This window comes from Crotalus tigris, unplaced genomic scaffold (genome assembly GCF_016545835.1).
Source record: "Crotalus tigris isolate CLP2741 ecotype Arizona unplaced genomic scaffold, ASM1654583v1 scf7180000017551.9496454, whole genome shotgun sequence".
NCBI lineage: Eukaryota > Metazoa > Chordata > Lepidosauria > Squamata > Viperidae > Crotalus > Crotalus tigris.
In genome coordinates, this window is record NW_024096469.1 from 8,965,799 (window position 1) to 8,991,959 (window position 26,161).

General features: G+C 40.4%; 1 long non-coding RNA gene across 1 annotated transcript in view; it reads right to left on the reverse strand.

Annotated features, from left to right (window-relative positions):
* LOC120309389 overlaps positions 1-25,837 on the reverse strand; it is a 42,425-nt gene extending 16,588 nt beyond the window's left edge. The window contains exon 1 of the long non-coding RNA XR_005557076.1: positions 21,368-25,837. This is a non-coding gene — a long non-coding RNA (uncharacterized LOC120309389). The remainder of the gene's footprint in view (positions 1-21,367) is intronic.
* Positions 25,838-26,161: the final 324 nt, after the last annotated feature.

Here is a 26,161-nt window from a genome sequence, read left to right on the forward strand (position 1 = left end):
TCAGGTACTGACTGATTCCTTGCAGTTTCTCCATTGATGGATTGGTAGAAACGTTTCTGATTGGATTGAAATTGGAGGTTCTGCCTATAGTTTGCAATTCGAGCTTCATATCTACTGATTTTCCTGGCTATAGCTGTTATTTGTTGCTTTATTATTTCCAGTGCTTCCTTGATCTTCCTTGTTTCTAAGTGGTATTTCTTGATTAGGTATTCTTTGGTCTTCTTGTTCTTCAGCTTCTTTTCTTTCATCTGTTCTAGCTTGCTTGCATGTGATCTTAACTTGCTGATCTTATTTTCTAGTCTAACCTTCCATTTTTCTGGTGCACTGTTTGTTTGTTTTTCTTCTTTGTTGATTTTGCATCCCAGGTATTCAGTTATAACTGCAGCTGTGCTGTACATTAGTTGGTTTGTTTCTTGCAGTGAATTGGTGCTTATACTTGATATTGCAGTATTTGCATCTTTTAATGCTTGTGCTAGCTGTTTCTTTGGAACAAGCTTCAATGCAGGTAGCCTTATTCTGTTGTTTTTGTGCTGTTCTAGATGCTCAGTTATTCTTTGTTTCAATTCTTTTATTTCTTTAGTTAGAGGGTTTTGTTCTTCCTGAGGAAGAGGTGCCTGGTTTCCAAATGAGAACAGTTGTATATCTCTGCTGGATTCCTTCACTGCCAACTCCCCCTGGTTTGCCTCTACATTCTGAATTACTTCTGGTAAGGCTTTGATTTCTTTGCCCTGGGTAAACCTTTGCAGTTCGTCCAATTCTGTTTCTGTGAATACTTTATTTCGTGTTATAAATCGGCGTTGATCTGCTAGTCTCTGTTCTGTTATTTCTGATTCTGGATGTTGTTCTTTCCAGAACTGGTGCATTCGTTTTAGATATCCTCTTCTTGTTGGACTTGATCTGTAGTAACAGATCATTATTTCTTTGTTTTCCATCACTGTGTATCTGCGACGGGTAAACACCTTTTCTTCCAGTAGTTCTGCAGCTGCTGGCCCTGGTTGCTCAGCCAACAGTCCTGAGTCCTGTAACCCATTTTTCACCAGATATCCAGGAACTCCAATATCTAGTGCGGACCTTGTTAACCCGGGCGACGTCCGAGCCGGTATGGCATTCTGAAATTTACGTCTCACCATATTTTTTATGGGAGAGACACTCTTTGTCTGACTCCTCTGATGAGACCTGTCCAGTATGGTTGAACCTCTGGCATAGCTCTCATCTTCCTCAGAGTACACAAGCCCCACAACCACGTCAAGGTAGTGCCTCACTGGGGGTTATTATTATTATTATTATTATTATTATTATTATTATTATTATTATTATTATTATTATTGGATCATCGCACAGTCAGCCAGATGTTCAGACTGGATTTGGCATTTTGTCTACCTATCGAGTCCTTACCCAGGACCTGGGATAGGCAGATGTGGATGTTTGATGGTATTACAGATATCGTCGCAGGATGGAAGCAGTTCCTAGTAAGGCCGCCTTTTGCAATTGACTAATAGCGAATTTGTCAATGCCAATGGTGTTCAAGTGGTGCTCCAGTTGTTTTGGGATTGCACCCAAGGAGCCTATGACTATTGGTACTACCCTTGCTTGCTTTTGCCACAGTCTTTCTATTTCTATTTGTAGGTCTTTGTATTTTGTTATCTTCTCCAGTTCTTTCTCGTCTATTCTGCTGTCTCCAGGCACTGCCACGTCCACTATCCAGACTTTTTTGTCTTTCTTATCGACAATTGTTAAGTCTGGGGTGTTATGTTGCAGGTGCTTGTCTGTTTGAATTCTGAAGTCCCAGAGCAGTTTAATTTTATCATTTTCTATGACTTTCTCTATTTTATGATCCCACCAGTTTTTGCTTACAGGCAAATGATATTTTTTGCAGATCTTCCAATGCACCATTGTTGCTACTTTGTCATGCCGCTGCTTGTAATCAGTTTGTGCAATCTTCTTGCAACAGCTTACCAGTGGTCCACTGTTTCTTCAGCTTCTTTGCATAGGCGGCACTTACTGTCTGTTGCTGTCTTCTCAATTTTGACTTTATATGCATTTGTCCTTAAGGCTTGGTCTTGTGCAGCCAGAATTAGTCCCTCGGTCTTTTTCTTCAATTTTCCTGCTCTTAGCTGTTGCCAGGTCTTGTTATTATCTGCTTTCCCAGCTATTTTTTTTAATGTATTGGCCATGTAGTGCTTTGTCTTCCCATGCCTCTATTCTGTTCTTCATTTGGTCTTTCTTGTAGGCCAGTTTGGTCTCTCCAGTAGTCAGTAAGCCATCCTGATATACTAATTTCAGTGCATCTTCATCATTGTTCTTCAGATATTCTTCCAAAGCCATTTTTTTCTTCTTCAACCATACTATTATATTATTATTATTATTATTACAAGGTAGATTGCCACTATGAAGGCAGCCATTCTACTACTGCCAAATGTTTTCTAATTTATCATTGTGAGGTTCACTGCTTTTTTTAGTATATATATACATACATACATACATACATATACACACACTAATTATTCTAACCTAATTGTTGCATAATGTATTTATTCACAGAGGTCCTCCAGACTGTTATTTGCAGCTGGCATAAGGTGAATATAATTTGTAAGAACAACTGCTTGATTAACTCAAAACTTTTTGTAAAACCTCAGTTCCTTTGATAGTGGAAAATTTAACACAATTAAGAACTTTGTGATCCATTTGAATTTATATATAAAAAAATAAAATAAATTTACACTGACTTTTTATTTTTCAAATAAGCCAATATGAAAGTCATTTTAACACTGTTTTTAATTTGTGGAACCAAATAGCAATATTTTGGAGTGAAATTTATTGTCTTTGTTTATTGGTCAAAAAACTTGACATATTTTGGTTAGGAAGAGAACCACAAATTAGGGTATAACTTGCACCATTATTTCATTGTTGCAAAACCAAGTATTTTCAACTAAGTTTCATAGAAAGTCAATTCAGAAGAATACACAAAAGCTAGTGACATCAAAATGCAACATTTTTCATATTGCAGTCTACATCACTGAATGCTTTTATATGTGCACATCACAGACATGTCTAATATACCATGTGTACATGTGACAAAACACTATATTCTTAGGTGGCTCAACATTGCCCCCTAGAGTATCTGGTGAACAGCAGGCATCCTGCCAGATGACGTGCATAGGTTAGATCTTATCCTTTGTTCTCCAATATTTCTCTAGCTCATTTTTAAAATCAGCCCACCTGGCTGGAATGAATACACACATACACACACACACACACACACACACACACACACACACACACACAAATGGAATTGTTAAGAAGTGGTCCAACCAGTACATTATTTTCTGATTTGTTGGTTAGCCTCTGACATCACAAAGGGGGGATGTTCCACTATTGGATAAATCAGCATAGTTTTATTGATCTCAGATTCCCATAAACATGTGACTTTGCTTTCAGCCTGACTGTTCCTAGGGAACACTGGAGGCCAGAATGCTTCTTAAAATATCTGATTGAAACCTTGACTGAGCGTTTGAGCCAATTTCTTATGTGGTATAACCCAATGTCACTCAAGTACATGACCTGCCATTGACTAAGTTAAATAGACTGTAGATTTATTTAGAATGCTCCTTTTATGTAATTTTTTTTTTTTTTTGCATTTTCTGGTTGTTTTCTCTCTTTTCCAAATAGACTTTTGGTACTTTAATGTACGAGGCTGAATGACTTTTAAATGTTCTTAAGATTTTCACAAGGTTTTCTTAACTTCTGTGTGGATCTTCCACCAATGGAAATTGAAAGTTCCCTTCAATGTTTTATTTTGGTAAAACTGTGTTGACAAGGGGCCTCAAATTGGGCTTCAAAAGCTAAGTAATTTAAAGAAAATGAATTGATGTTGACAGTCAAGTAGTACTTTTGAATTATAATTAAATGTTTAAGTCTTAGAATTACACCCACACTTTAGGATTGAATCCCTCCAACAAATCCCTTACAGGTTTTCAGCTGTACTACAATTATGGTACAAATACAGGGCTGTCCATGGGGGAGGGGAATCAAAAAAGTCAATGTGGCCCTGTGTGATCAAGGCCCTGTACCTTTTTCATGAACATGCAGTGCAAATTAAAAAATAGAGAGCAAGGGCTGTATAAAGCTGCTGGGCCTGTAAGCTTCTGTGGTCCACAGACTATCCCAATTGTTCTAAATCAGGCATGTCCAACCTTGGCAGCTTAAAGACTTGGGACTTCAACTCCCAGAATTCTGCAGTCAGCCATGCTGGCTGGGGAATTCTGGGAGTCGAAGTCCACAGCTCTTAAAATTGCCAAGGCTGGACAGACTTAGTGTAAATGGAATGAGTTAACAATGCTCTATTAGTGCTTAAATGCAATTCTTGTATTGCTTGCTAACTGAAACTCTGCTTAATATTCAGGCCAAGCAGGTCACCATCAGGAAAGTTGGAGCTAGAAGCTTAGGAAGACAAAGACACCTAAAATCTGCATATCCCACCCAAACTCTAGGAGTCATTAGCATCAGAGAAGCAGGATATAACCTTTGGGACATAATAGGATTAACCCACCACCATCAAGAATACCAGAAAGGCACACCCAGACTCAGGTCAGAATACGTGACACAGGAAATACAAAGCCTGAAACAGGAACAGGAAACTACTTCAAACAAAAGGCTCGGAGAGGGTATAAAAACCTACTACCCACATGTGCTCAGTCCTTTTTCTCTCCTCTTTCCTGCCAGAACCATCTTGCTGGCTCTCCTCTCCAATAAACTGCAACCTTCTTTCTAAAGCAGTCCCCAACTTGGATGAATCATGATGAAGACTTTTCTTTCAACACTACAGTAATACAATGCATGTAAAAGCAGACGTTTAGGTTTTATATTTTACTTTGCTGGGATGCTTGACATGGGAATGCAAACTTATTTTGAGTGGTCAGCTTTTTTCCCCTCTCAATTAAATGCAAGTGTATCCTTGCCCCCCCTCCCCATTCAGCCCAAGAGGCTTAGAACTACAAGGCTGAAATTGGAGGGACAACATCTTCAGAAACCCAAGGAAGAGGACCAGCAGATGTGTTCTGCTTGTTACCTTTCCTGTTTGTTTAAATGCCTCTTCTGGGCTGCATACCTCATCAGGTTTGCCTTCATCCTGTAAACTCCACTTTTTATTAGCTTCTCCATTCCTCCATTCCTGCTTTTACATGCATTGTATAACTCTGGTGACCTTGCCTCCAGAGGTTGTGAGTGCTCCAACTCTAGAGGTTTTTAAGAAGAGACTGGACAACCATTTGTCTGAAATGGTATAGGGTCTCCTGCTTGAGCAGAGGGCTGGATTAGAAGACTTTCAAGGTCCCTTCCAACTCTGTTATTCTGTTACTCCATAGAGCAGTGGTTCTCAACCTCTGGGTCGGGACCCCATTTGGGGTCGAACGACCATTTCACGGGGGTCGCCAAACAACGCAGCCCACCATTTTTTTCCCCTTTTCCTTAGCTGTGCTACTCCCTTTTATTCTATTGGCTTTTGAAAGCCAATAGAATAGACTCTCTTGAATAGAGTAATTCTATTGGCTTTCAAAAGCCAATAGGAATTGTCCAGGCTGTCTCTGCCCTGCTGAGCCCGCCAAAGGTCCCATTCTGCAAACGGTGCTGCACCAGTTGAGTAGTCCTCGACTTACGACCGGTTGAGTAGTCCTCGACTTACGACCAGTTGGGGGTTGCGGCATTAAAAAGGTTGAGAACCACTGCCATAGAAAATCCATCCTTCATTAGTTGTGCATTTCTTCCTGTGTCCCCTGCACAGACACACATCTCTCCTGCTACTCTTGTGCATTAGCTCTTCTGCAAATCCTGTGCTTCTTGCCTTTCTTCCCCTCTCCCTTCATTTCAATTTCTCTCTATAGTAAAAAAAAATAATCTTTTTTTCCCCTCACAAGTGCTACTCAATACCCCCTCCGAAGCTTTATCTTACCATAGCACAATCATGCAACTCCCCATCAACCCATGAGAGAGGCAAGTTTGTCATAGCATTTAAATAGTATTCTCCCCTCCCCTCCCCTCCTTTCCCACTCCCTGCATCCCAATACAGTCCTAAGACAGCCTTGAGGCATGTAAAATCTGTTCCGCTTCATCACCCATTAACTTGGAGGGGAAGTTAGAAAAATGGGCCTGACTAAGGGTGTGCTTGGGAAGTGCTGAGAGGCGCAGGGATGTCTCCTCCTCCTCCTCCTCCTCTTCCTCCTCCTCCTCCTCCTTGCTCACTAGCCAGCCTCCACCATTTCTCCCTCAGTTTTTGCCCTCCCCGTCAACACTTTTTTCCTCCTGCTTTCCTTTGATACCTATCAAACTCTTCCTATATTTCAGGGAGCAATCATTAAAACTGTTCAGAAAATCCAGCCCAGCTCTTGAAGGAGCCCAGTATGGGGCACACAAACTGCTTTTCATAGGACCGGCCTGCAGGATTTGATTCTTTTGTTGGCCTTCAGACCCACCAATGGGAGCCTGATGCAAAAGAAAATAAAAGAACAGCTTACATTTAGCATTCTAGAATTCTTGGCTCAGTAATCTGTTTTGAAAATCAGAAGGGAGCCGAGTCACAGCTCCATTCAAAAAAAATAAAATAAAATAAACCCATTCTTCCTCACAAGGGCCCTGCCCCCCCTTTTTACCTCAGCAGAATAATTTAGGAGGGGTTATTTTGTTGTTGCTATTATTAAGTGATGTAAATGAGAAATGTACTACAAATCATTACCCCGTCTGTCTACTTTTTACTCATCCCAACAATAGAACACCAAATGACTAAACTCAGCCCTAATGCACTATTTCACACACGGCTGCGTGTGCATTGATAGGGAGCCTCCACAGCTACCTTTCCAAGAAAAGGTAGACAGGAGAACCAGTGAGAGCAGATACAACTAGATGTTATGTTGATGTCTGCTATGGGGGCAAGGAGACAAATTCTTGCATATTCTTTCCCTCTAGATCCTACTCAGAACACATCAATTAGCTGCCGACATTTTGAGATCAAATGTTAGTAGTTCTACAGATCCTTAAGATGGCTAAAATGATACAGCACTTTGGATTGAGTTATGGTTTTAGGAACATAAACCAAGGATGATAAATTTAACTTGAAGGGATCACATAAACCATTTAAAGGGAGGTGGTTGATTGAGTAATAACAGATCCCATCTTCCCCTCCCCTGCCCCCACCCTCCCCATGTGTCCTTGGTTTTAATGTCTGATTTTAACTTTTTATGTTTTAACTGTATAGGTAACTGTAAGCCATCCAGAGTTACCCTATGGTAAAATGGGTGGCCAGTAAATTTTATAAATAAATAAATAAATAAATATGTACTGAGTCTTAATTCAATATGTTGTCGGCCTATCATCCAAGTGAAGCATTGCTCTGGGATCTAGAGTTCATTCCTTGCCCCTTTGGCTATATTTAAATTTCAAGGACAATGTTTTTGTGAAAAAAGTTTTCGTGCTGGTTTCAGTCAGAGAGACACAGAGGCTATTCAATGCAAAATGTGCAGGTGATGATCATGTGGTGCCACAGACTTGAAATGTGCTTGAAAATGATTGATAATCTGGGTTGGGTGGTCATAATCAGCAGTAATTTTATTTCATGTCCTGTTCTCAGCCCTCAAAACTGTGAGTCAAACAAACAGACCTGTTTAAACTTTCAAAGAATCAAGGACTTTTGTTCACTAATTAAACAGTGGAACAAAACGGGATGTTGGGATTACTTCTTTTTCTCGCAGAGGGACTTTGGTGATACTCGTTTAGCAATTTGTGAAATGGGTTGCCTAGTTTATATAAATCTCAAGATTGCTTCTAGGCAATGACTCAAAGGGATCCAGCAGAAAGGAAGAGGAGAAGGAGAGAAAGAGGGAGCCCCACTGCTGCTAAATGTGTGCCGGGGAGATTATATGGGAAAAGTGTATGGAATAGTTTAAGAGTCTTTTGTCTAATAGACACATTGACCTTTCTCTGCAGACATGTACAACAAAAGGACCCCTCCCCTCCCTGGAGGCCCCTGAATCATCCTTTCTTATTGCTTGGGCTTTAGATGAAAGGTATTTGCATGGGAAACAAAAGCTTCCAGTCAATTGCTTTATTTCACCTACAGGGCAAGAATCAATAGCAATGGTCTTCTTTTAGTCAGGTAATGCCTCCACCCTTATTTCCCCCTAACTGAAAAGGGTGTTCCTTTAAAACAAGAAAAGAATGTGAACAAGAACCAATTGGAAATAAGGGAAAATTTGGACAACAAGTTATCTCTTTCAATTCTAATCAGTTCAGCCTCCCAGCCCAAGAACACAATTCTACCCATCAGTTAAATTTAGTCCATTCCTGCCAAGTAGTAATAAAAAAAAAACTTTCCATAAACCATCTCCATTTTAATTGCCTTGTAACTCCTATAGTCCAGTGGAACCTTATTTAAATAGACTTAATTTTGACATTTGGAAGCGGCTGGAAGAAATACTTTGACCGAAACCACTGAAATCAAATCAATGTTATTTAACATCTGCACAGATCAGGTTTCCCCAAGTCTAAATTCAGTTCCACTCAAGTGAATTCAAATAATCTGAAATAAAACCCCATCCCAAAGACTGTTGCTAAAATATGAAGTGACTCATATTGGGTGGATGGAAATGATCTGAATGAGTAACACTACAGGACTCAATAACATAAGTCACACAAAAACATTTGTTATTGTGATATCCTGTTTTTATCTGTTCTTTTCATTTTCAGATATTAAATCTTTGGACTTCAAATATTTTGTGGCTGGCCAAAGAAATCATTTTGTGACTAACTATAATTCTCATGACAGCTCAAGACTCCCTAATAAGTCTGGGCATTTTCTGAGTCTTTGCTGCAACAATGGAAATGTTCTGATGAACATCTTCAAAATGAAAATAGCTTCTCCATGACCAGTAGTACAAACCAAACACTTGTATTACATTATCCTGGCTGTATCCACCTGAGCCATTATTAGCCTCTTAGAGTCTAACAGTGGGAGAGACAGTTAGTGTGCATTAGTCATTCGAATCAAATAATTGAAATTTCCAAAGTTAATTCTGATTAGAATTGTCTAATCTTCAGAGGTTTTTTTTTCCTTTATCTATTTATTCCATTTTTTTTCCCTAGCTTCACACATAACATTTCTTTTCATTTGGGCTACATCAGTTGGAACACTGTCAGAATCATCTCCGAGCAAGGCCAGTTCCCACCGTTAGCTGAAAACAAGCAGTGACTTCAGCCAAGGCACTAGAATAAGACAGCAGTTAATTGGGGTGAGGCCATCTTCAGATGCCATCCTGATTTGTCACCCAGAACACCTCACTGCATCTGTGACGGGACTCTGTGCAGCAGCTTGATACACTCAACACTGCTACCAGGAAGAGTGAGCAAGAAGAACCATATGGTACCAAGAAGCAAAAGAAGAATGATTATTTGGTTTTGGAGAAGACAATCTGTCCCCTGCACTCAGTGGTCCCTGTGGTAGGTCTTCCACAGGATGGAAATTCAAATAATGGAAGTTGCCCCGTTAGGAGTTCTCTAAGGGGAGAAAAAGAGGGAAATTCAAACAAAGGAAAAAGAAAATAAATAGTGCTTTTGAGTGCCTATCTGGTCCATTTGAGTAAAGCAAGATGGGACAGGAAGCAAAGGAAATAGTGTTATTGTTTTTTTAAAATCTGAATTTAATTAATTATGGTCTGCCTGCTGTTCTGAGTCATTACAAGTAAGACTTACTTCTGAGTAGGCATATGTTGAAAATCTTGCTGGAAGAGAAAATAAAGAGGAAAAATGCCATGTGTTTCTTTTCCCTATCTTGTTCATTCATTATGCTAAGCAATAAGGTGGCTTGTTTGCTTTTCACAGTGTGATTGCATCATTAAGGTTTGTTTAAAAATCCATGGTTTAAAAATCTGGCTTAGTGTTATATATGAACCAGGCCAATTTATTTTCTCTCACTTGACTAGAGAAAAGGATAAGAGGGGATGTGCTGAATGCAGGGGGAAAATAACTTTTTCCTGGGTCTTATTTTTACAATACCAAACAAAACAAAACAAACAATGCGAATAAGGGCAGAAAAGAACTGTGTCTATTGTATTCAGGTCTACAAGCCTGGGCTTCATGCCTTCAGATTTTGGCTGCCACCAGCAAAGACAACTGATCCATAAAAGTTGTCCATCTCTCCTGAAAATAAAGGAGACTAGGAAGAGAATATATATATATATATATATATATATATATATATATATATATATATATATATATATATATATATATTTAGGAAGACACTGTAGAGGGAGGTTTTAAAAGCAGCAGATATTGTTCTGGGAAATGTTGATATATGCATTGCAGAACTTAATGTATAAAAATGTAGATTGTATATAGGTAATAATCAACTTACAACCATTTATTTAGTCATTGTTCGAAGTTACAACAGTACTGAAAAAAAATGAACCCTACTGCCTTTAGTTGGGTTAGTTTAGGTGGGCTTCTCAGCCGGAGGTTGACATTTACAACCATTGCAGCATCTCCAGGGTCACGTGATCAAAATTCAAACACTTGGCGACTGGCATGTTTTTTTTTTTAATTGAAATTTTTATAAACATTTTACAATAAAATCCCTCCCCACCTCTCTCCCTCCCCCCTCCCACTACCCCCCCTTCCCAGAGCTGAATACAGAGCTAAAAACAACAAAAAACCATAAAAAATTAAATAAACATCAAACAATTGTACATAAATCCTAAAAAGTTTTTAAACCCCTTTAACTCCATTACAATAAAATCAACAAATCTAAACATAACAGCTTTATACAATAAGTTATTCAAAAGCTAAATAATACTTTCTAATCCCATATTTGTTCTGAACAAAATTTACCCATCTTTTCCATACAAAGTTGTATCTCTCTTGTGAATGGTCTTTCAGATAAGCCTATATTTTTGGCGACTGGCATGTATTTGTCACGGTTAATGTCCCAGGGTCATGTGATCACCTTTTGCGACCCTCTGACAAGCAAAGTCAACACCTTTATTGTCATTTTTTTACTATGGGCATATCGGCACACATTAAAAATGAAATTTAGTTGCTTGCTCTCAAAAGTGTGCACATATATAGCACACATTTAAACATGCTATATACAACGTATGTATAAACCTTCACCCATATTCACTTAACAACCATGTTATTAACTTAACTGCAGTGATTTGCTTAACAAATGTGGCAAGAAATGGGGGAAAACTCCCTCAACTGTCTTGCTTAGCAATAGAAACTTTGGACCCAGTTGTGCTTCTCAGTCAAGGACTATATATATAGCATGAGTCTTTGATTGCACAAGGATGAGGTAACAATGTTAAGGATATCCTACATCCTACAGCAGTGTTTCCCAAACTTGACAATTTTAAGGCATGTGGACTTCAACTCCCAGAATTCCACAGCCAGCAGTCCTCATACCTTAAAATTGTCAAGTTTGGGAAACACTGTCCTACAGTACAGGGTAAGGAATGCCCTAAGGACTTAAGGCCTTCTTCTCTAGTTTTTACTCCTTCAGTGCAATTATATCAGATTCAAGCCAGCAATACAACAAATGGTGCACTTTACAATGTCCAGATGTAGTAACTCTTATAACCAAAGTTCAATCAGCTTGACTCTTCTCTCATTGCTTTAGCAACAACCTACCATCCGTTGACTTACAAATGGCTTGATAGCCATGCTCTGATTATCATCAGACAGCATGTATTAGTCAAGAATAAATCCTAAATGACAGCAAGGAGGCCTAAATGAAGTAATCAGGCCCAACACACTTCCCTGCAAAAGAAGGAGTAACACATGGCTTCACCATGACTAAGGAGATTAATGCTCAGTGCCAACCCAGTTATTTTGTCATTTGAGATAGGCAGAACATCTTAAGTTCATTACCCTTCCTTGGAGTTAAAAAAAAAGGAACTTCTACTTATCTCTGGTCTTTTACTAATATCTAAAATCTGTTCCATGAGATAGGCCTCCCCTAGATGGCCTGCAAAATTCTAGACAACCAGAAGATGGAAACAAAATGGCAGAGTTTTCTGTAGCCATTTGCTACCACCTAGTGGTAATTTGCATGTCTGCAGCCAATGCCCTCAGCCCTCTCTGATGTACAGATAGTCCTTGAGTTACGACCACAACTGAACCCAAAATTTCTGTTGCTAAGTGAAACATTTGTTAAGTGAGTTTGCCCCATTTTACGACTTTTCTTGCCATGGTTGTTAAATGAATCACTGCAGTTGTTAAGTTAGTCACACGGTTGTTAAATGAATCTGGTTTCCTCATTGACTTTGCTTATCAGAAGATCACAAAAGGGGATCACATGATCCAGGGATGCTTCAACCTTCATAAATACAAGTCAGATGCCAAGCATTCTGAATGTAAATCACGTGACCATGGGAATGCCACAACAATCATAAGTGTGAAAAACGGTCGTAAGTCACCTTTTTCAGTGCCGTTGTAACTTTGAACGGTCACTAAATGAACGGTCACTATGTCGAGGACTACCTGTAGTCAACTCATTCTGTGGAGAGATCTTCAAGATTATCATGAGTTTCTTGGAGAAACTCTCCTCAGAGAATGAAGTTCTGATGCCAGAAATTCAGGGCCCCGGGGCCTATTTAACCCAGCAAAGCCGCTGAGATCCCGCTAGCTCTAAGCAATGCCAGGGTTTTCAGCTGGCAGAAAGCAATACAAAGCTGTGTTGTGAGTGTCAGAGAATGGTACAGAGCACTTACTTGCGAAAAAGTCTCCCTGAATACAGTGGCACACAGGGGCAAACATTTGTGTGAAAGTTAGCCCTTATTGCTAGTCAGTGATGGTTACAGCTGGGGCTAAGGAAAGCTTGAGTGTGTCTCTTTAAAAGGTGTTTGCAACAGGAACAGTATCTAGTACTGGCCTTACTACTATGTGTTTGCATCACAATTGCCCAGTAGCTGTCTTTTAGAACAGTTTCTGTGTCTGAATTCTTGAGCCAAATTTCTTTGACTCTGGCGTAGTTTTGTTTTTCAAAGTCTTTGTTCTTCTCTGGATTTCTTCCCGTGTTGTCTCTCACCAATTTTTTAAGCTGATTTATTATTCCTGAGGCATGATCTGTAGATCACTATAATTTATCTTGCTTTTTGGTGACCTGAATGACTTCCCCACCCACCCACCCCCCCAGAATAGGGCAAGTAGGAGTAAAGGAAAGGCAAGTCATCTGAATGTGAGTGTCAGAACTTGCTGGCTTTTTAGGATGCTCAGACTACAGCTGTTTCATCTACACCTTCTGCCAAAAGGGGATTTCACTTTCTTACCCAAAATAGGGAAATGGATAAGGAAAAGCAAGCTAGTGGTTGGAGGAAGAAGTACTGAAATTGTAACTTTGGGCCAGTTATCCCCAGCAATAAATATTTCTGATCCCTTCCAGAATGTGTCTGTCCACAGCTGGTAATTATTTTCCCTTGTCTCTCCCACACATTTGGCTCCAAGGTCAACACTGTTAAGCTCTCACTCTACCCATACCAAACAGAAAACTTTATTACCAGAGTGAGTGAGTTGGTGAGCTTTTGTCTCAGTTTATTCCTTGTTTGTTTAAAATTATTGCATTGTCTTTGCAGCTCTGTCTCACCTTGCCAAGCACCATCTGAAAGATCTAAGAATAGCCTTACAGAATGAGGCCAGGGTCCACCTTAATCCAACATTGTTTTGCATAAAAGCCAATCAGATGCCTCAGAGAGGTTTAGAGTAACAAGATCTGGGACAAGTCCCAATGAGGCCAAAATGATCACAGATGCACACTGCTTTCATGATGAGAATGCCACCCTCTTGTACTGGTGTTCCATCATCTCAGGCATGTTAGATGTATGTTAATCTGCAGCGTGTGTGCCCTGGTAGCAGGGCATACACAATTCAACACTTGCCTCCCTTTGATGTCCTTGTGGACACCAGTGGCTGCAAGCAGGAGCAGAACCATACATTTCTTCCACTATTGTTCTTCATAGTTGGTTTTTTGGGAGGTATGCTGCTCCTACTAGGAAGTAGTATTAGAAGCCAACATGCTGTAAATGACCATCAAGAACCTTTGTATCAACGTCTGCTGTGAGCAGATATTGCTGTTGTCCCTTTAACAAAGGGCCTGCTTATGAAACTCAAATGACACACCTTGAAAAACCTCTGGGCCTACACTGCCTGCTGCACAACCTGAACCAAGGATGAACAACTTTATGACCTGTGGACTTCGACTTCCACTTCCAGAATTCCTGAACCACCCATGCTTGCTCAGGAATTCTGGGAGTTGAAGTCCACAGGTCATAAAGTTGTCAAAGTTGCCTACCCCTGCCCTAAACAATACCTTCTCCAAATGCTGGTCTGTGAGCAATTGTAGGTGCAGTTCAATGAGTTCACGTGAGAAACCAAATCTCTCTGGTCTAGCGTTACATACAAGAAATAATAATTCTATACAGGTAATCCTCACTTATAATCATTTGTTTAGCAAACTTTGAAGTTACAACAGCACTGGGGGAAAAAAGTGTCTTACGACTGGTTCCTGCCCTTATAAACCCTCTCCGCATCCCTCTTAGTCACATGATCCAAATTTGGGCACTTGGCAACCGGCATGTATTTACAATGGTTGCATCATCCTGAGGTCATGTGATCAGCATTTGCAATCTTCCCAGCTGGCTTCCAACAAGCAAAGTCAATGGGGTAAGCTAGATTCACTTGTGATTCAAGGTTGACTCAGCCTTCCATCCTTCCGAGGTAGGTAAAATGAGGACCCAGATTGTTGGGGGCAATGTAAATATATATATACATTGCTTACTGGTGTACACCGCTTAGAGAGTGCTTGCACTTAAAGCGGTATATAAGTCTCATAAATAAATAAAATAAATAAATTCACTTAGCAACTGCAGTGATTTGCTTAACAATCATGGTTTTAAAAAAAGGTAGTACAGTTAGGCAGAAATCACCTCATTTAGCAACAAAAATTCTGGTCCCAAATATTGTCATAAGTGAAAGACTATCTGTAGTCCTTTGGAAGGTCATAGCATCAAATAAAGGAGTTTGTTGACTGAGTTAGAAGAATCGGGAATCGGATGAAACCAAGCTGGCACTTGGCTTCATCAGAATTACTAGCAGATTAATAACTTTAGTAAATAGCAGATTAGGACCTTTCTAACTTGAGATCCAAATGCTGCATATCCGTATACTTTACAGTGAATGTCAAGTGGACGGTGATTACAGATTAATGGAATCTAAGTCTGATACTTACATGCATCGAAGATCACAGTACATTATTCTTCTGCACAAACCTAAACTTAGGAATGCAAGATGCCAGACATGCAAAAACAAGCAAAGTTTTTTCAAAGATTTTTTTTTTTAAATTAAGCATTAAGAATCCATAAGACATTAAGCAAAGTTCTTGAAGTTATTGGGCTAAAACAAAATGCTTTGACATTCTGCAGGTATGTTAGAACTGCAACTGGCAGTATTTCCAGCTGACATGTCCCAGCATATCTGGTGGATAGCAAATTGTGGAAGGCTGTTAAACATTCAATATTCTCTTACTGTAGAAATTGAAACCCCAGATCAGCATACAACAACAAAGCAAATCCTAAAAAAAGAAGACAAGAATCTTCTTCATTTAGTCATGAAAAGCAGAAACAGTTAAACAATGCCAGTGGAATTTGATCATGTTGTTCTTCTTTATACTTTGTACTTCCATGCAGCTGGAAATTGCCTAGATAAATAGCCACAGGAAAGGATGCTTAACAGTGCCCGGAAAGTGCTTGAAAGATTGCTTAGATTCTGAAAAAAAAAGTCTTCTTAGGGATGCTTCACAGATGCCTATGTATTATCTGATATCATCTCATCACTCAGTGGCTGTCAGATGATTGGGTAGCTGACTATTTAAAGAAATGAAGTCAGGTGATATGAAAGCACTTCGGGCCTGAAGTTTGATCTGTGATGCCTGCTTTATATTTGTGGGTCATCACTTCATTTTTCAGTTATTGAGTGATGAATCAGCATGTATGGACTCATCTTGAGAAGAAGACAGTGTGGGGATCGTTGTGCTTATCTCACAGTTAGATCACAGATATAATACTATAGAGGAGGGCTGAAGTCAGCTTACTCTCATTTACTGATACTTCACCTGCAGATTTCTAAGTAATGGTTTTCTAGAAAATTCCATGGGAAGAGAAAAAGAGCCACACTGAATCCAACCAAAGACTTGTGGTCTGGTGTTCTGTTCTTTCAGTTGCTAAGCAGATACCTGTCATAAGTTCTAATGGAAGGAAAATAACTCCCTTCCGCCCATCTCTTGAGTGACTTGGATTTGGAGACGTGTTGCCTGTGATCCAGAGGTTGCAGATAGCCATCATGTCTACTAACCATTGATAAATATCCTCCATAAATTTCTCTCATCCCCTTTTAAAACCATCCCTTCTGGCAATAAATTCCATACTTTAAGTGGAGCATATTTCTTTTGTCTGTTTTGTATCTCCCACCATTCAGATTCTAGTATTATGAGGAAATGACATCTTCTCCACATTCCTTTCATTTACAATACCCTGTATCATTTTATGAACTTAGAACATATCTTTATGTATGTATGTATGTATGTATGTATGTATGTATGCATGTATGTATTATTTGCTCCATAAAATGCACAAACATCATAGTCTTTCCTCAGACAGAAAATGTTCCATTCCCCTAAAAAGTTTGGTTATTTTTTTTTTTTAGTAGATGGTTAGATTTTTAGTACCTTTATACTGTCTGGAGATGGGGCAAATAGAAGGGTATATAATACAGACGATCCTCAACTTCCAGCCACAACTGAGCTCAACATTTCCATTGCTCTAAGTGAGAAATTTGTTAAGTGAATTTTGCCCCATTTTACAAACTTTCTTGCCACATTTCTTAAGTGAATCACTGCAATTGTTAAGTTAGAATCTGGCTTCCCTGTTGACTTTGCTGATCAGAAGATCACAAAAGGGGATCACATGACCCCAGGGACACTGCAACGGTATAAATACCTGCCAGTTGCCAAGCGTCTGCATTTTGATCATGTGACCATGAGGAGGCTGCAACAGTCACATGTGTGAAAACAGTCATAAGTCACTGTTTTCAGTGCCATTGTATCTTCAAACGGTCACTAAATGAATGTTGTAAGTCAAAGACTACCTGAATACAGCCAGCGCTTTTAAACACTGTCTCCAATGCATGTACCAACATTCCCCGGAACAATTACTGCTGTTTTAAAACATAAACTAAACAAATGGTTGTAAGTCAGGGACTACCTGTACCCTAATGGTCACACCTTAAATATGTATCAAAGCATTATGATATTTAGCAATTTAGTTTTGATTCTTTCCCTATTGATTCCTAACCATCAAATTTGTCCTTTTTTCATAGCCAACATAAAGCTAGCCTACATCACCCTGCTATAGAACAGAAGTCCCCAAACACTTTAGCTCATCGGTCCCTTCATGAAGCTTCAGATTACCAATCCCCAAACATTCATTATATGAAAATATTTTAATAAATATGACTTTAACGATAACGGCAACATAAAGCACTTGGATAGTCTGATCAACCTTTGGGGTTGATATTGACCACTTTGGGGAATCCTGACCTAGAATATGCTTCCCAGGGGCCCATGTGGCATGCACCCTTCTTGCTTTCTGCAAGGCAGTGTGTTGTGTCCTGAGCCTGCAAAAGCAGGCTCGGGACGTTGCAATGGTCCCGGGCATTCCAGAAGCTGCCCGGGACCAGACTGAGTGGCGCCAGGCTTGTGCGCATGCTCAAGGCGCAAAAGCGCCCGGGTTGTTGCCATTTTGCCCGGGGATCTGGACATATAAAAAGAGGCCTGCGTGCCTTTGCTCATTGATGGTGTTTTGGCTGAAAACGAAATAAAGAGTTGTTCTGTGAGAGATGTATCTTCATCATTCGCCATTGTTGGAAGGACTTAACACAGTGAGAACATGCTGGCTCCTGTAGTTTTTGCTCTAATTGAATCAACTAATTGTGGGCATTCCATCTGTGAGTATATGGTTTTTGTTGTTGGCTTGTTCATTTTTTCAATTTTATTGTTTTATTCTCTTGCTTTTTTGTACACCACCCAGAATCTCATAATTGAGGGGGTGTTTACAAATATTGTAAACCAACCAACAAACAACTTGCTGTTTTATAGCTGCAAAGATGGGACAGAGGTGAAGAACAGGTGGGGAAAAAAATTCTTTTCTGCAGTGAGAAAACTAGGAAGAAAATGTGGATGCATAATGATATTTAAATATTTGTGAAAGTCTGAAGTCTCCAACATGGCATGCATGAATAGCATCTGCTTGCCAATAGCCCCTTTGATACCCACTAGGCTCTTTGTCTTATATGAGTATTTTTATTTTCATGCCTAGGAAACTCTTTTAATTAAAAAATAAATAATTAGGAAGCTGGAAAGTTGCAAACCACTCCATCTTCAATATTATTTTTAGTCATCAGAAGACGTTGGTTTCCAGGAAAATCCCATGGGCATCTTTAGTAAATAAACTGTAGTGTTTACTTGTAGCCCATGACTTTCTTTGGAAGGATGTTCCCTGCCCAGACAAAAAAAGAGATAGAGAGAGAAAGATAAGCTGGAAGTGAGAGAGGGATCATCTGAAAAAGTAAGAGAGACTGGTGATGAATAAGCTGCCATACTGAGTATGAAAAACTCCAGGTGACCAGTAGAAGGCAGTAAAGAGTAGGTTTTTCAGAATGCAACTGCATCTGCGTCCAGTGGTCATCTAGAATTTTGCAACTCAGGGCTGGTAACAGCAGGGATAGGCAATCTTTGCTTTCTGCTAAATTAATGCTTCCTCACTGTTCATAAGCACAACAGGCAATCTTAATAAACAGGCAATCTTTTCCTCCACAACAACTATTGGTGCAATGGCCAGAACATGTTCTTAGAATTCCCAGCATATTCACTATTCCAAAAGTGAACACCCCCTCCCCAAATTCCTGGGTCCAAGAATGAACACACATAAGGAAAAGATGACTTTGTAGGATGCTACTAGTCCCAAATGCTGAAATAATTAATCCTGAAGTAATAATAATTATTAAAATTATTAAGAATTGCGCATCATGGAATAAAATCCACTTTCATCACTTGCTAAAACATCTTCAAGTTCTACTCATTTTAATCCCCCAAAGGGTTTGGCTACACCCTCAATAGCCAGCAGATATGTGGAAGAAGCCATAGTGCTATTCAACATTTAAAGGCTTTCAATTATTTTAATCCACTAGAAAGTCACTCCAGAGAATTCCTGCCACCATGAAATATGCGATAAGTAAGACTCTTCTTTGGAATTATGAAATTATGCTGTTTACCCAGTTTTAAATTTAATTTTAATATCAATCATCTCTGCATCTCAAATACTCCAGGGATGGGAGGCTAATGGTGGCTTCTCAGCACTTTTGCTGGCCTGTCAAAATGCTGGGTCAGATATTACCTCCAACCACCTTCTCTGTCCTATTCAGTTTATTCCTTTAATTCCAAGAGAGGGATATTAGCTACTCAGAACCATCTGGTTTGCTCATATCTTGCCTGTCCCTTGGGCCAGCTTTTCCCAATCAGTGCCCTTTAAAAGTACTAGTACCCCCAAACTTGCGAAGCCCATAATCTTGATGTCATCAAGGGCAGTGGGGAAAGCTTCCTGATGAAATGGACGGAATAAATCTCAAGTAAAATATCTTTACGTTTTGATAAAATGAATGGGCATTTCTGAAAGCATTGGGGAGAGAACTTAGGTGCAACGTGGGCTTCAAAACGAGCAGATCTCTGAAAGGCTAGATCCTGCATTAAACCTCTTTCAATCTTCCATGCAGAAAAGACCCTTGTGGAGAATGATCATTTCTTGTGAACAGAATAATAGAGCTGAAAGGAATTTTGGAGACCTTCTACCCTACCCTCTGCTCAAGCAGAAGACCCCATACCATTCCGGACAAGTGGCTGTCCAGTCTCTTCTCGAAAGACTCCAGTGATGAAACACCCACCACGTTGCTCTGACAGTTAGGAATTTTTTCCTTAAAAACTTCATAGTAAGAAGCGTTAGATATCTCTCTAGTCTTTATTTGCTGCTGGAGAAGTAACTAGGGAGAACAAGTTGTGAGCTAGCTTGGTCTGCTGATGAAGGGGAGGTGCTTATTATCCCTTTGCATATGCATTTCTTTCACATTCTAGCTAAAGGACCGCCTTTCAAAGTACTGCAAAGTAGAATGTGTTAATAGCTTTTGGCAACTGATTTCCGGTGACAACAAAAAGCAGCAAATGGTGGCTTGTTCAATATATTGCTGTTGTATATTTTTTTATGGCTGAGGGAAAAGTACCATTTGTTGGTCAACTCAAGCCATAAAATATCTTACAGGTGCTAACTGTCAACTTGTCCAAAGTAGGTTTAACTTGCCTGGAGAAAAATAAGCCAAGAATGGTTTAGGATGTTTGCGAGGGAGAGTAAGTAGATACAGGGTCGATTATGCACTTGCCAATATTTTCCTGCATATTTCTACTCTTTTTCCCAGGTTGTTCATGTCTAAATTCTACCAGAAATTTGCTGGAGGAAAAGAAACTGATCATGTCCCCAGGGGGTTGGAGGAGAAAACATTAGCAAGAAAGAGCTACAGATAGATGAGGAGTTAATGCTCACTCCAGGCTATTAGATTTCTCCTGCAAATGTCTCCCTTCCTACACTCTGATTACCATTATTTGATTCTTAATGTATAGTTTAGCATTTATCATTATTTGACTGTTAATGTATAGCTTATCATTAGGGAAATGAAATATGGAAAAGGAAACTAGATGTATGAATCAAGCCTCCCGACAAATAGGGTGGAAACAGCCTTCAACCCTTATATGACATTCTATATTCAGGGACACATGTTCATTTTGGCCACAAAACCTGAGCTGCTGGGCCTGGATCAATTAGTCATGGGATTTTTCCCCAGGTGTACTTGAACAGGGTATGGATAGGCCCCAGCTGCCTTCATCTCATTCCTAGGTCACACTTTTACCATGGATGCAATCTGAGGCGTTTCACTGTTGAAGTCAGGATGTATTGCCCCACACCCCAACGTCACTTTAGATTACTATGGGCAAATCTTGCATGCCTCCAGTCTTTGGAAATTATGTTCTAGAACTATGATGGCAAACATTTTGGATTTGACATGTCAAAAATTCAGAATGTGTCTATCTTGATTCTGCAAGCATATCACTTCCTCATACACACTCCTCCCAGGAACAAAAGAAAAGTAATTCTTTATATATTTATTTTTTAAAATAAAAAAAATACAATCCAATCATGCTTGTGATCTCCAGGATCTGCTGTGTGCTGCTTACCTTCAAGAGGTCTTCTCTTTCTGTTAACCGGCCCTTGCGGCCTACCCAAGCCAGTTCCAGGTCACACAAGGCTTTCATTCTGGAGGCAGCTTCAGAGAATGCTCTTTTGTGGCCTTTGCAGCCTCTGAAAACAGTGCAAAAACACAAGCCATTTTCACACAATTTTTCTGAGGCCACATGAAAGCACGTTCCTCTCCTATGACTTTTGGAGGCTGCATGAGAGCGTTCTTGAGAATGGGGCGTGCTTTCCAAAATAATTGTTATCAGGATGATAGCGAATGCTAGTGTGTTACCAAAAACATTGTGGCATGTCATCTTTGACACTTATGTCATCATTGTTCTAAGACCATTCTGCTTGGTGTAGGCAAACAGCTCAGCTCTTTCAAACCAGGCTACTTGACTGTAACAACCAGGTGTAAATCCCAACTTGGAGATATGAATGATCCTGAACAGCAGATCTCTGAAGATAGAAATAGGGGGAGGGTGGATTGCAGGGTGAAACGGCAGAAACAGGTCTTCCTTGCTTCAAGTTGCAATCTTCAGCCATTTTTCAGATGTTCAGCTGTTTTTCAGCCCCTGTTGAACATGGGCTTGCCACCCTTGCAGGAAAACGCTAAACCCCAAATGCTGTTAAAAAACAAACAAACCAGCAAACAAGCATCATGTGTACACGTGACAGACCCTGAGAAGTAAAATGGAAGAGAGCTTTCCCAGTCTCTGGAGCACAGCGCTCAGCCACGTAACTTTTAAAGATGGCTTTGTTTTCTGAAAGAGTGGTAAACCCACGTTCAAAAGCAAACTGAATATGAAGGCATTTTTCTTTCAGAAGAGCACTAAACCCTAGTTTAAAATTAGTGCTCCAAATAGCTGACAGGCATTTGGGGGGGGGGGCTGAGTGGAGAAGCAGGTCTCTCTTTCTTCGCCATACATCCACACACACTCCCATATCTGCTAGCTGTTTTCTGGACTACATGACAGATCTTGACAGATTGGCTTCTCCCAATTCCATTGCATCAGGACTTTGGTGGGTAAAAAGTGGAGGGGGGGAGTCAATTTCCCCCTTTTCCCACTACCCCTCCTAACTGTGTTTGGGCAATCATGGGCCGGCCTTCACCAGCAGTGCCTCTTCTGTTTTCCCAGGCAGCCTTCACCATCCCCCAAATCAGCTGCCTCAGCACCACATCTTGACAAATGGCTCCAGCTATCTTTCAAAACTCATTTCCTCTCCAGACCACATTAAAGAGCTTGATTGGTGGGCATTTCCTGCTGGCTGGTGATCACGGGAAAGAGAGAGAAATAAAACTGGTGGAATCCATCCATCTGCTTTCTTAATTTGACCTGTACAGAACAAACAGAATACTTCCATTTGGTATCACAATCAGAGGGTAGAGATTGGCAGTCGGGGTGGGAACAGCATATTTTATACCAGTATCATTTTTCTGCCACTTCAAGGATGGATGAGTAGCATTTTAACTTGATTGTAGGGAGTAAACCAATGGGCTCCCCCACCCTGTACAAGACAAGGTCATTTGTGCAGACATAATTATTGCCCATCTGGAAGAAATAAGAAATTCCTTATTCCCCATTCCAAGGAAAAGGGAAATAAAAATTGGACAACCATTTGTCTGAAATGGTATAGTGTCTCCTGCCTGAGCAGGGGAGTGGACTAGAAGATCTCCAAGGTCCCTTCCAATTCTGTTATTCTGTTAAATATTTCACCTGCTTTCTTTCTATTGTTCATCTTCTTATTTATCATAATTTCTCTGCTTATATGCAGAAAAAAATCCAGCAATTATTATAAGGGAAATGTGCAAAGCCCGTCAAGCTACCTTTCCCTTGGAAGGAGCTGAAGCAGTTTATTTATTTAATTCAATTATTTTTAATCCTGCCTTTATTTTTTCTATGAATAACTCGAGCCAGTGCACATAACTTATTCTTTCTTCCTCCCGTTTTTCACAACAAGCATGAATGGTGAATTGGGCTGAAAGAGAGTGACTTGCAAATGTGGAAGCAGACACTTGAAAGCAATAGGAATCTTCCTTCCTTTCCTTTCCTTTCCTTTCCTTTCCTTTTTCCTTTCTCTTGTATGTTTGTGGTGAGCTAGATAGTGGGATTGCAGAGTTCCAGGGCTGCTTTCAAATAGATGGGATCCTCACATGCACATGCCAGAGACAAAACTGATTACAAAATAAGGTGTTGAAAGATCAGTTGAGGCCTCCTGCTTTGAAGAACTTTTTGTTTCTTTCTATAACAGCAGCAGCAGCAGCATTTTCACCATTAACCTTATACTTAGCCATAACAAAGAATGAACTTATAAGTGCCATATAAAATAGGCCTTTATTTATTTCCAAAGTCCTAGTGAAGGGACATTTAAGAGAGAACAACTTGCTTTAAAAAAACAGTTAACTGGCTTCTTAGCCAAATTCTCTTCCATATGTGTTAGGACTACAAAACTCATAGGGAACTTTGGGAGTTATGCCATCTCAGACATCTGGAAGACACCACATTTCAAAAAGCAAAATTAGTACATGAGGTCTGTCTTGAGAAGGAGACTTCCCAAGTTGCAATTACCGTGATTATCTATGCTACACATGAAGTCATAAAAACAGCCTGTCTCTCTGGCTTCAGTCACTCAGAGCTTTTTGCTCACTGGAACTTTAATAACCACAAGAAATACATTTGCTGTATGACTGTGGCCAGCTTGTGGTCTTGACTGATTGGCTTGACCTGTAGTTGACTGCAGGGACTGGACTGGATGACCTGTGCTTTTGACTTGCTGTATGATTTCTGGTAAGGCTGCCTGCTCTGGCTCTTTGCTGGTCACACCCTCCTGGAATGAGACAGCTGGCTTAGCCAGCAATATGTTTCCAATCGCCTCCTCCTTAATCTCTGAAATCCAAACCATGTGTTATCTGCTCACCTGCAACTCATCAGCCCCAAACTACTGAATAAATGTGTCCCATGCCTCTGTGCTCGTATCACCCCGCCCCAATGCTGGCTCAGCCCTTTCCTCCCCCGGCTTGGTCTTCACCATGTGTGCCAGGCATTGGCAGCTCCCAAAAGGCATGGAAAGGACCGTAGCATTCTGCTTGGCAAGGCTTCCCGAAAAGGCAGCTCTAAGAAAGGGCCTGGAGGAAACCCGGCCACCTTCCAAGGAAAGCAGAAGACCCAGCCTTCCAATCTAAGGAGCTGCCTCCGCAGAAGAAATGTTTCCAGCAACCTCTTCAGCAGGGGTGGCTCATGGGAGAATTGGCCCCAAGGATGATTGCTAATCATGTAGGATTTTCAATCTGACCAATAAAACTGCACGGCGTGAGGTAACTAGTGCTGAAATTTGAAAAGCCAGCAGGCTCAAGTGCGGGGCAGATTCCATTCTTAACATATTCCAGATTCTGCCCTGACTCATTTCCGCCACCTCCCATCCGTGGGGAAGTCAGGCTTTTTTTTTTAAAAAAAAATCAAAATGGAACAATCTCAGCCGTAAGCATAGGCAGGACGACTCAGATTCCCGCCAGCTCTTGGAACACACAAAATAGGGGAAATCACAAGCTCAATTCTGGTGAGCCAGATCCTTCATTCTCCATACATGGTACTTCCAAGAGTTTGTCTTAGCAGCAATTCTCCAAGATCTTGGATTTGAATTTGTTCAGCAATACTGAGGTTGACCTTCAGTATGGAGAAGGAGGCCCTCTGTCTCCTCCATTGTGGTTTCAGCTGCAATGAATGGTGCATGACTCCCACAATCCACTTTGGGAAGCTTTGCTGTGAAGGCTGTCTGTGCACAAAAAAAAACCTGGTTTGGTGAGAGGAGACAAAGACCAACGAAGCATTGTAGTTAAAAGTAGTGGCCAGGGGAGGCCCATTCGAGTCTCATTAGTCTAAAAAGGTTCACTGGATGACTTAAGGCCAGCCACTGTTTTTTCAGTCGAACCTGCCTCAAGTTGTTGTGGAGATGAAATAAGAGAGCCCTTTCCATATACAGTCTTAAAGTCCCAGAGGAAAAGCAAAATTGGAATGCAATATTAAGATGATAAGATAATAAGATAAGGTATTTGGCACAAGCTAAACACAAATAGCTATACACTTCATTATACAAAAAAGATCAGGCATATTGATTTTGGTTGTAAGGCAGAAATATGAAAATGTGGCTCAATGCTATTTTTAAAATTTACCACCTGACTCCGGTAATGACAGAGGAATCTCCAGACAAATTCCGAAACAGCAGCAAACATGTCCAAATGGAAGACTGATGGTTTGCGTAAATAGGTAAACAACACACAAAGGATCTCAGCTGGTGGCTGTGGCCATAACTTAGGGTTGCCTTCCACCTATGGCTTCTAATCTTCTGCATGTGCTTTGTATTCAACCTCAGACCTTGTTTCTCTCCCTCTCTGATTGGAAGCAGTTCAATCCTTCTGAAAATGTGTATGGACTAGCTCAGTGATGGCAAACCTTTTAGAGACCAAGTGCCCAAACTGCAACCCAAAACCCACTTATGCATCGTCGGGTGCCGGGTGGGTGTGGCCCATTGGCTGGGTGTGGCTCATTGACTGGGTGTGGCCCATTGGGTGGGCATGGCTGCGATGTAATGGCAGACAGGGTGGGACTAAAAAGTTCAATCAATCAATTCCAACTTTGCAAGATCTTTTTTTTCCCCCTGAGAAGTTGAAATTGACTGACTGAACCTTTTTTTTTTTTTTTGCACACAGCAATGGAGGCCTAAAGCGAAAAGGTTTTATAAAACCCAGCTGAAGGCCTAGGACTGGGGCGATGGTGCACATGCCCACAGAGAGG